The sequence below is a fragment of the Pelobates fuscus genome, chromosome 2, assembly GCF_036172605.1.
Source record: "Pelobates fuscus isolate aPelFus1 chromosome 2, aPelFus1.pri, whole genome shotgun sequence".
Lineage (NCBI taxonomy): Eukaryota > Metazoa > Chordata > Amphibia > Anura > Pelobatidae > Pelobates > Pelobates fuscus.
In genome coordinates this window covers 439,688,874-439,701,309 of record NC_086318.1, presented here as the reverse complement: position 1 = coordinate 439,701,309, position 12,436 = coordinate 439,688,874, and positions in this window count along the sequence as shown.

The window sequence follows — 12,436 nt, the reverse complement described above, 5'->3', positions numbered from 1 at the left end:
TTCTTTTAAACTATTGTATCCTGTGTCAGGAAGTCTGTGTTGAGTGAGAGACATTGCGGTCAGCGACAAGTCACTTGCTGCTTCCTACGGTGACACTTGTACCGAGGCAATCCCCTCTGTGAATGTCACTGTAAGTGCTAATACTCAGATTAAGGGATTCATTCACTAATCTAGCTGTTAGGGGTATTTAAACGACTTACTTTGGTCTGATTCCCAGGTTAAATGTTGGTTATGTTTTCTTGCTCTGAGTTTAAAAGCAGGCTGTAAGCTTGGCTTTTATCTAAAAGAAAACGGAAAATCATCACAACGTTTAGTGAATAAACCCTCATCTCTTAATTCTACTGCTCCAGTATTGCTCGCTGCTTCATGTAAGTGCCTGCACCACAACAAGCCATTTATTGTTTAAATCATTTATTTTTATCTGTATTTTCCTTTGTTAAACCCTTTTTAGATAATGAGTTTGGAGAATGTAACATTTATTTAACATATTAATTATATCTCTATGAACCAGCGCAGAGTTCAGTATTGATGAGATGTCATTGTCCCTTACAATCTATACATCTCGTGCTTTCATGTTCTGTACTGGCAGATGACATAACAATACATTCGTAGTGACAATATCACATGAATCGGTTTATAGCAATATCCCCAACAGCTTAATATTATTTGACAGAATTGCTCAGTATCTCCCAGCATCTCACCATCCGGACATTAGGAATATAAGATACTTTCAGAATTGAAAAAGAAAAAGCAAACTCTAAAACCCAGTCAGCCCTAGGTACGTAACACAGAAAGAATCATCTAATTAAAAGAAAAGCGAGAGAGGATACAATATGTAACAGTATGGACCCTTGCACTACGTATGCTTTGATAGCTGATTGTCCTACAGAGTTCATAGTATTCATTTCTTTATTTGGGGGAGAACAATCTGCTGTATCGTGCCATATATTATTATTTAAACCAAACCCCGGTCACCGTACGAGTGGGTAAACCCCTGCCCAGTTTTTTTCATTGGCAGGCTACCCCCCAATAGTTAAACCACTACCTAGTCCATTAGGCTCATTTAGTAGCCATGTTTGGGAAGGTGTCTGCAGTGTTTGTATCGAGGGGAGACTTGGACAACTGGTGAGCAGAAGGAGCTGTATTATCACGTGACGGTATATAGAGAATGTGTGCAGAAGGAGCTGTATTATCATGTGATGGTATATAGAGAATGTGAGCAGAAGGAGCTGTATTATCACGTGACGGTATATAGAGAATGTGAGCAGAAGGAGCTGTATTATCACGTGATGGTATATAGAGAATGTGAGCAGAAGGAGCTGTATTATCACGTGATGGTATATAGAGAATGTGTGCAGAAGGAGCTGTATTATCATGTGATGGTATATAGAGAATGTGAGCAGGAGGAGCTGTATTATCATGTGATGGTATATAGAGAATGTGAGCAGAAGGAGCTGTATTATCATGTGATGGTATATAGAGAATGTGAGCAGAAGGAGCTGTATTATCACGTGACGGTATATAGAGAATGTGTGCAGAAGGAGCTGTATTATCATGTGATGGTATATAGAGAATGTGAGCAGAAGGAGCTGTATTATCATGTGATGGTATATAGAGAATGTGAGCAGAAGGAGCTGTATTATCATGTGATGGTATATAGAGAATGTGTGCAGAAGGAGCTGTATTATCATGTGATGGTATATAGAGAATGTGAGCAGAAGGAGCTGTATTATCATGTGATGGTATATAGAGAATGTGAGCAGGAGGAGCTGTATTATCACGTGACGGTATATAGAGAATGTGAGCAGAAGGAGCTGTATTATCATGTGATGGTATATAGAGAATGTGTGCAGAAGGAGCTGTATTATCATGTGATGGTATATAGAGAATGTGTGCAGAAGGAGCTGTATTATCACGTGATGGTATATAGAGAATGTGAGCAGAAGGAGCTGTATTATCATGTGATGGTATATAGAGAATGTGAGCAGAAGGAGCTGTATTATCATGTGACGGTATATAGAGAATGTGTGCAGAAGGAGCTGTATTATCACGTGATGGTATATAGAGGATGTGAGCAGAAGGAGCTGTATTATCACGTGATGGTATATAGAGAATGTGAGCAGAAGGAGCTGTATTATCATGTGATGGTATATAGAGAATGTGAGCAGGAGGAGCTGTATTATCATGTGATGGTATATAGAGAATGTGAGCAGGAGGAGCTGTATTATCATGTGATGGTATATAGAGAATGTGAGCAGAAGGAGCTGTATTATCATGTGATGGTATATAGAGAATGTGAGCAGAAGGAGCTGTATTATCACGTGATGGTATATAGAGAATGTGAGCAGGAGGAGCTGTATTATCATGTGATGGTATATAGAGAATGTGAGCAGAAGGAGCTGTATTATCATGTGATGGTATATAGAGAATGTGAGCAGAAGGAGCTGTATTATCATGTGATGGTATATAGAGAATGTGAGCAGGAGGAGCTGTATTATCATGTGACGGTATATAGAGAATGTGTGCAGAAGGAGCTGTATTATCACGTGATGGTATATAGAGGATGTGAGCAGAAGGAGCTGTATTATCACGTGATGGTATATAGAGAATGTGTGCAGAAGGAGCTGTATTATCATGTGATGGTACATAGAGAATGTGAGCAGGAGGAGCTGTATTATCATGTGATGGTATATAGAGAATGTGAGCAGAAGGAGCTGTATTATCACGTGATGGTATATAGAGAATGTGAGCAGAAGGAGCTGTATTATCATGTGATGGTATATAGAGAATGTGAGCAGAAGGAGCTGTATTATCATGTGATGGTATATAGAGAATGTGAGCAGGAGGAGCTGTATTATCATGTGATGGTATATAGAGAATGTGAGCAGGATGAGCTGTATTATCATGTAATGGTATATAGAGAATGTGAGCAGGAGGAGCTGTATTATCATGTGATGGTATATAGAGAATGTGAGCAGGAGGAGCTGTATTATCATGTGATGGTATATAGAGAATGTGAGCAGGAGGAGCTGTATTATCATGTGATGGTATATAGAGAATGTGAGCAGGAGGAGCTGTATTATCATGTGATGGTATATAGAGAATGTGAGCAGAAGGAGCTGTACTATCATGTGATGGTGTATATCTATGGTATATTTCCATGTGATGTTACAAACAAAGAGGGCGTCCTAATTCCTAATAACCATCAAGGTTAACTACCAACCATACAAGTCAGTGAGCACATGGGTCACACAGCCATCTAGCTCCCTGGGTTAAGTTGTTATTACCGCTGTATAAAAGAGACTGGGAATCATGTGCAGGTGTCACTCCGATTTGGATGAAACTTTTTCTTTGAAAAAACAGCCATGGCCAGCTTGGGGATTCTATGTGACAAAGCTTTGCTGTTACTGCTATATAAACATCGATATCCATTATTAAAGAGGTTTGTAAATAACAATCTGTGATGTGGCATGAATTCCATAGGCAGCTACATGGAGGAACCTCTGTTTTGTCATTGGTGTACATTAAAGATATTCTTTCTTTTTTTTTTTAATGTGTAATTCTCTTTTTCTCAACAACATTGAATGGCATGATAGCCAAATATAATTATTCAGATTGGGCATTTCAATCTTACTTTATTGGTTTTAACCGTATAAAAATAATAATAAAAAGATGGGTTAAACACTGTTTCTGTTACTCTGGTAATACAAGTCTTCAACTGTAAGTTCCATCACCGTTTATCATATGATTACAGTCTAGATTTAACACGACATAGAAACATAGAATGTGACGGCAGATAAGAATCATTCGGCCCATCTAGTCTGCCCAATTTTCTAAATACTTTCATTAGTCTCTGGCCTTATCTTATAGTTAGGATAGCCTTATGCCTATCCCACGCATGCTTAAACTCCTTAACTGTGTTAACCTCTAACACTTAAGCTGGAATGCTATTCCATGCATCCACTACCCTCTCATGACCCAGAGTAAAGATGTTTTATGGTATAAATCGGCCCTGTGGTCTCTGTGGTGGGGATCACTTGGGACGTAAATCAACATAACTTGTGGGGTACGTCATTGCACACCCATGATCTTGATATGGTGTAGACACATGTGAAAGTCTCCAGTTTTCTCCTACGTCCATCTCTGTGAGGTTTAGGAATCGCTATAACCAAACTCTGAGCCAAGATATGTTTGTAGACCCTGTGAAAATGTGTGTCAGTCTTTCCTTCAAGCGAAGTATTGAGACACGTCTGTCTGGAGGAGATACATCTGGACATTGTGGTTGGGAGCTGCATTAAGACCCAAGAGGTAGGTGATAAAATCGAAAGAAAACATCATACGGTTTCTGTTTGGTCACTTACCAGCCTGTAGATTACAAATGAGCTCTTCTGACTTCAATACAATATATCTACCGTATCCTGAATAATGATGGATCTTTACCAGGAAATAAATAATTACAGACACAGCAGTTCAAGACTTTCAGTGTAAATATTTTAAATGAACTGATTATTAATGGTACGATCCAGACTGGACTGCAGCAATAAGCAGATTTCATAGGTTTCAAAAGGTTTTGACCTCATGCTTATGCTGTGTTTTTCTTCTTGTTTCATGCAGTGTAACTCCACCCCCTTAGCTACACCTCCCCTTTCCACAAAACATCTTCCTGAATGGAAGGTACACAGGGTAGCATAGCCAATAAGAGACCAGTGTGAGCTGCTGACCTGACTCCACCTCACAGCCAATCACTGCCCTTATAATATCTGTATAGTTTTTCAAAGCCATGATAGGAGGAAACAGAACAGATAATGTGAGGGACTTGATTGGCTGTGGGGGGAGAGTTATGTCGGAAACTAAGCTCACTCTAATCTCTCATGAGCTGTATTTCTAATAAGAAAGTTGTTTTGTGAAAATAAGGGGTGTGGCTAACAGGGGTAGAGTTATACTATACAAAGATGCAAAACTAAAAAAAAAAAAATGGTAAGTATAGAATATGGACAAAGACATCTGGTTATAATCAGACATCATGTGGCTCAGCTGAATTGATCCGTATCGGAAAAAATAAATAAATAGTTTGAGTGGTCCGAATTTTGTCCATGCAAACATTTCAGAAACATTTATTCAGATGAATCAAAATGGTGGGACAATAGGCCAGTCAGTATACAGCAGCAATTGTACATAACATACATATTTATTAAACATATCATATATAATAATATAGATATATATATTTTATATAATATTCAGTGGCTGTCCCCTATCCATCAATCATCTCCTGTTTTGGCTCCATGGACGGAACTCCAAATCCCGAATCAAGCAAAACGGTTTGTCCATTTGTTTATTTTGTGATTCTGTCATATGGCAATTGGTAGATATGAAATTCCCTATGATCCGCTGACCACCTAACGTTCAGATCAATTGAAATGTGTTTGAAACCAAATGCACAAGTCTAATTCCTAAACTACTGGCTTGACGGTTTGATTAGTTCAGCACTGAACAGCTCCCTTTCACAGGAGAAGAGTAATATAGGAAAACAAACCATTAATGTACCATGAGTTAATAAAGGTTTACAGTGTATGAATAATATGCAATAATGATTAAACTACCAAGTATATTTATTATAATATGTATAGGTGGAATATAGACTTTGATTCAAGCAAATAATTTAGATTTCAGTTACACATGACTAACGGAGAACCGACTATCAGTATTTCTCCAATTCCTCTTGATCACTCTTTTTCTCCTATACGTCCAATTTTGAGCATTCCTAATCAGGCTCATTGTCCTGTCTTTCACTGCCTAGATCTACACTATAATGAATTAAGCCACAGTCCATCTCTCTTACCATAACCTCTAAACTCCTTCAGACCAGAAGTTTGTAAGTCATAGGTCAGGACCCAAGACGGGAGTGGTGTAGAGATTCACTGAGTCTCCAGTGACTGGAAAATGCATTTTAGATGTTTTCCCCCCCTTTATTTTCTAGAATCAGAACATCATTTGGTAGAGCAAGCCTCAGATATATATATTTATTGTGGTCTGGCCCTAAGATTAAAATTTGTTGTGCAAAGTATTTATTAACCTGTCCTCTGACCCCTGAACCTTAACACTATCCAAGTTGATGGATTATTTTACAGTAGCAGTTGGAAAACTGTCTTGCTGATGGGAAGTTCGTTGTAAAAGTGCAATTAAAAATATGCTCCCACCTTCACCCAGTCTTTTCTGATAACACATCAATGGATAAACTGAGCTCTTGGCTCCACCACAAACCTTGAGATATTGCAGAATATATAAATCCAAAGCTGTTATGGCTGCAGGACTTTGAGTATAGACTATATAAAGGTGTATTCACTATATTATGGAGAATGGAGATAGGAATTGGAAACTGGAGGCTGGAATATTTGAGCCGGTAAATGGCTGAGTGGGAATTTCGACCTACAGTTTGCATTTCTTTTCTTTACAACTTCCATTTTAGAAAATAACCACAATTGGTGTTTTGGTGGCATTACTTTTAGTGAGTGATGGTCAATGATCTCTTCTAAACAATGTCTATCAGTCTGATGCAAACAGTTAGACAGACCAACAGGTGTCTGTAGAATACTTGGATAACACAGCAGCTCACACTGGAGGGGGCAATTATCCCACCCTCCCACCCTACCAATATCTTCTACACTAAAGGGATACAGACATTACAATGTAACTGCTGTCCGTAGAATACTCAGGGAACACAGCAGCTCACACTGGAGGGGGCAATTAACCAAACCCCCCCAATATCTTTTACACTAAAGATACAATGTAACTGCTGTCTGTAGAATACTCAGGGAACACAGCAGCTCACACTGGGGTGGGGGGGGGGGTGGGGGGGGTGGAGAGGGGGGGGAGGGATTAACACCAAAACCCCCCCAATATCTTTTACAATAAAGGGATACAGACATGTAAGGTCAGGTAGGATGTGTATTAGTGTATTAAATTCCCTAAATATTTTGTAATTAACTCACCAAGCAGTACGGTTTCCCTATCCAGACTCTTCGTTCATTGTGTTCTGTAAGAGAGAGGAGCTTGGTTTATTGCTTACGTTTCGTTATCACTCGGAGCAGTTATTGCTATAAATGGCAAAGTAAGGTGAGATTTATTTCAGTGGAAGCAGGCTCCTCAGCAGGACTGATGGACTCCTTGTATAGTCAGAGTTTAAAAGTCATTAAAACCACTGAGTTTCAGGAGTCACAGGATTAAATCACTACCATTAAACTAGCAACGGGAAACGGGGACGTTTATTAGCTGGGCAGGTATTTCACAGTGAATTTAAACAATGACAGGTTAATAGCTGTATAATTTTGCTGCCTGGACTTTTCCTAATTGACCTGAAGAACTTTATAGCGAGGACACAAAGCTGTCGGAGGCTTTACCCATGTTGCTTTGTTTAGACCAAAACTCACATCACTCTCCGCAGTTTGCCCTCCACACTCTATACGATATTAGATACTTAACTTATAGAATATTCAGCTCAATTTCAAGGATATTATATGTACCTGTGTGAATGTAAATAAATGACTCAGAGTATATTGGCTATAGAACGATGTAGTAATTAAAAGGCATATTATTTAGGAATTGCAGTATTTCTCAGGAACATCACTTAAAAATAGCGATTAAACCCTAAAAGAAACATAAATTGAACTACCTGGGCTAAATGTGTTACTAACCTTTAATAGTGCTCCACAAAGAAAACTGAGCAATCTTAATCAATATCACAACAAACACTCAAAGGTTATTCATTAAATATACTCCCTACTGAACTTTACAAACCCACTTCTAAATTGATAAGAATGACTCATGGTAATGAGATTGTTTTCATAAAAAGTTACCCAAATTAGTTCTCTGGACAAACAAGCCGAGGAATTGTGTGGGAGTAGAATTACCAGTGATTTCTGCATTTGTGTAGGGATAAATTGGTAATAATATAAGTATATTCTTTGAGACCTCAATGAAATGAAGTAAGGATTATGTATGAACCAGACATGTAGGGCTAACCCTACTGTAAAAGCCTAGGATTTAGATCCATCCTGCCCTATGACCCTAGAACATATATCAATCCTACCATGTATACCTATAACCTAGGTCAACCCCAAAGCATGAACCTAGAACGTAGGGTAACCCTGCCATATGGACCTAGAACGTAGGTCAATCAGAGTCCGTACAGATGTTTAAACAGCAACTATTTGCATACTTGCAAAAACAGAATATTCAAAGATATAATTTTTCAATGTAGGGTAATAGCTTCTTGATCCAAGGATAAATCTGACTGCTATTCTGGGGTCAAGAGGGATTTTTTTTCCTAGTGTGTTGCAAAATTGGAAGTGCTTCAACCTGGACCTAGGTCAGTCCTGCCATATGAATCTAGAATTTAGATCAATCCTGCCATATGGACCTAGAATTTAGATCAATCCTGCCATATGAACCTAGAATTTAGATCAATCCTGCCATATGAATCTAGAACCTTGGTCACTCCTCCAATTTAAACCTAGAATTTAGATCAATCCTGCCATATGAACCTAGAATTTAGATCAATCCTGCCATATGAACCTAGAATTTAGATCAATCCTGCCATATGAACCTAGAATTTAGATCAATCCTGCCATATGAACCTAGAATTTAGATCAATCCTGCCATATGAATCTAGAACTTGGGCCAATCCTGCCATATGAACCTAGAACTTTGGTCACTCCTCCCATTTAAACCTAGAATTTAGATCAATCCTGCCATATGAACCTAGAATTTAGATCAATCCTGCCATATGAACCTAGAATTTAGATCAATCGTGCCATATGAACCTAGAATTTAGATCAATCCTGCCATATGGACCTAGAATTTAGATCAATCCTGCCATATGAACCTAGAATTTAGATCAATCCTGCCATATGAATCTAGAACCTTGGTCACTCCTCCAATTTAAACCTAGAATTTAGATCAATCCTGCCATATGAACCTAGAATTTAGATCAATCCTGCCATATGAACCTAGAATTTAGATCAATCCTGCCATATGAACCTAGAATTTAGATCAATCCTGCCATATGAACCTAGAATTTAGATCAATCCTGCCATATGAACCTAGAATTTAGATCAATCCTGCCATATGAACCTAGAATTTAGATCAATCCTGCCATATGAATCTAGAACTTGGGCCAATCCTGCCATATGAACCTAGAACTTTGGTCACTCCTCCCATTTAAACCTAGAATTTAGATCAATCCTGCCATATGAAGCTAGAATTTAGATCAATCCTGCCATATGAATCTAGAACTTTGGTCACTCCTCCCATTTAAACCTAGAATTTAGATCAACCCTGCCATATGAACCTAGAATTTAGATCAATCCTGCCATATGAACCTAGAATTTAGATCAATCCTGCCATATGAACATAGAACTTAGATCAATTCTGCCATATGAACCTAGAACTTGGGTCAACCCTGCCATATGAACCTAGAATTTAGATCAATCCTGCCAAATAAAAGGAATGGACAATACAGTTGAGTGTTTTTGGTTCTTAGGATGGCTAAACTAACACACAGATCGGTGAAATAAAACAAAATCAAGAAAACAAGCCAAGGTCAAGGAATATAGAGAACAGAGTAATCAAGGACTAGTTGGGTGCAATACCAATAGATCAATAAACACACAACGCATTTTCAGATACCAACATAAAAAGCCATAATAGGGCAATGATCAGTCTGTGGTGAAGATGTATATAGTTAGTACTTATTGGTTAATGTCGTAATTGTGAAATCCAAAAGTTCAAGTACGTTGTTGGATTAACGATGCATCAAACTGTGTGTCCCATCAGTTGTAAGGTCATAAAACACTATAAACGGACGCAGAGAAATACTGTCTTGTATCAGTCATGACACCAAAATGCCTGTTAGACTCACATTATGCGGTACGGCACGGTTATGTGCCTTTCTCCATTCCTATGTAGCCGTGTTACCACAACCACCATCCAGGCATGGCAGGCTAAACTCTGTAAAAATGTAAATATTATATTGTGCACAGGCAGACAGGTGCCAGCGAGTCTGACCCTCACCAAATATCATGCCACTCCTGTGCAGGGTGCATAGCGGGTAACATCATGGCAGCAAGCCACCACAAATCTCCCAAGGCTGAGGATAAATAGATTTACTTATCAGAACCAACTCTCTTTAATACGGATTCTTAGGTATTTCATTTTTCCTTGTTTTCATATTCACAGTCTAAAAAATTCAATATACAGTAGTTGAAATTGGAAAATTGTAAGGACTTTTTGTTTTTAACAAATAAAAAGCTAAAACAATGATTTTATGGAAAATACTAATCTCGATGATATAGTGTTGCCACTATCACCTTGTGTGCGCGAGATAAAAGAAAATGTCACGGAAGATTTCCCTTCAAAATTCCATTAATTATGAGATTTTAATTTATATCCGAGCTTGGTGCTATTTGGGTGTCTTAATAGATTACCGTAAGAAGGACATTAAATTATACAAAATTAATTCATATCTCACTAACAGCAATCACATTCACAAATTTCTGACTGTGGCTTCTATCTACTATAAATCATTTGATTTGAATTTGATTAATTAAAACTTTAATCATTTTAACTTTATTGGATTTTCAGCCATATGGCAAAAAGTATATAAATTTTATTCATTTTGTAGCTGCTGTAGGTCTCGTATTTTAATGAGAAATAATAGTAATCAAATGAACACACTGTATGCTTTTTAAAAAAAAAATGTATATGGTTCTATTTGCTTTTAGAAAATTGGACGCAATTTAAAAAAGAAAAAAATAGAAAACCCTTATCTCACCAATAAAGCTGGCTTTATTCCAGTGCCAAGACAGCCACCTTACTGGAGCTCGAGCAGCCTTCCATAAAGTCATCAAACTTGATTACTTTTATCCAATCAATTGCTTCTCATGTATATGGGCATCGTTTACCACACACTGCCAATCCAACGCTTCTATAGAGACTTATTGGACGCACAAAGTTCAGGATTTCTCTGGGATTTATTTTAATTCACCCCCCCTTCTATCCGGTGCAAATATTCTTTATTTGTATAAACAATATTTATATTATTTATGCTTTTATTTGGATAAGTTTGTGCCGTGTATATAAAATATTCCCAATAAATCGTCACAGCAAGGAACCCTTTGTTATCATCTGTTCTGTGAGTTTTCAGAGTGCGGTGTAAATTTAACATTTATCATTTTGTTGATCTTGGGAATTGAGACACCAGCACCAAAGACATGTTGTGGATCTGTGATTCTTGTAAAGAGTAAGGGGAAAGATTAATTGGTACAGCACTACACTGATAGTTACACCTTCCATGTATAATCCCCAACAGGGGCAGCAGCTTAATTTCATTTTGTTGCAGGTTTCATATGGATCAGCAACTTGCACCCCCTACCAAAAAAAACAAAAATTGGCAACTTCAATTTTTTTAAAACAGATTTGTAGAAAAAAAATAAAGCCAGAAAACTTTGACTATATTTCACAGTCTTTGGGAACTGTTGATAAGTGTGGGTATAATAGTCACACCTCACAAGGCCCTGCAAACTCTATTATACGCGGTCCTTAAATCACATTCTCAGAAAACAAGAAGTAAAAGTATAAAATCCAAGATTTGCTGACAGTCTAACCATTTCTATTTATGGATAGCCCATGGTTCTGTGTGTGTGTATATATATTGTACATAGCTATATAAATTGTGCAGCAGGGACGGGGGTCACGGTAAAAATGGGTTACGACCGGTCTCTCCTCCCTAGCTTTAATGCAGCGTGGTTCTGGATATTGAATGCATGGTATTGTTTTCAAATAATTCATTAATGCATTTTAAAAGACATTTCTTTCGGAATCGGCTGTTAGTCCGGTGCCATGGGCAGGTGCCTAAAGTGACTGTTAGCACTAAAGACAAGTTTGCAGGTTTTACGCTAAAATATAGAGACTCCCTAGCAGCCGATAAAACAGCATGTGTCTTTAATAGAACCTTCTGGTCTTCTCGAACCAAGAGCTTCTGTTTTCAAACCCTTTTTAAGGCATTTAAAATCTTTTTGTGGGTCTTTAAATCTCTAAATCGGTGATTTGTCACAACTTTTATGCTATTTACACTGCAGCATGCCTAAAAGCTGGGGAAAAAACTGATTTTATCAAACCTTCTAAACATTTTAAGTGTAAATAATTTTCATGTTTTATTCAAATTTATTCTGTAGAATGTTATAAAATTGCCCAATATTTTGACTGGCTGTAAAGAAAGTAGATTTAAAATACAGATTTAATGCATAGTGAGAGAAGTTGTAGAAAGACACATTAGAATACTTACTGCTACAATGTTTGATCACCGCAATAGATAAGCACAGTCTGCCTGAGGTCCAGCTTTTACGGTCATGTCTGATCTCAGAGTAGCTTTGAGGTA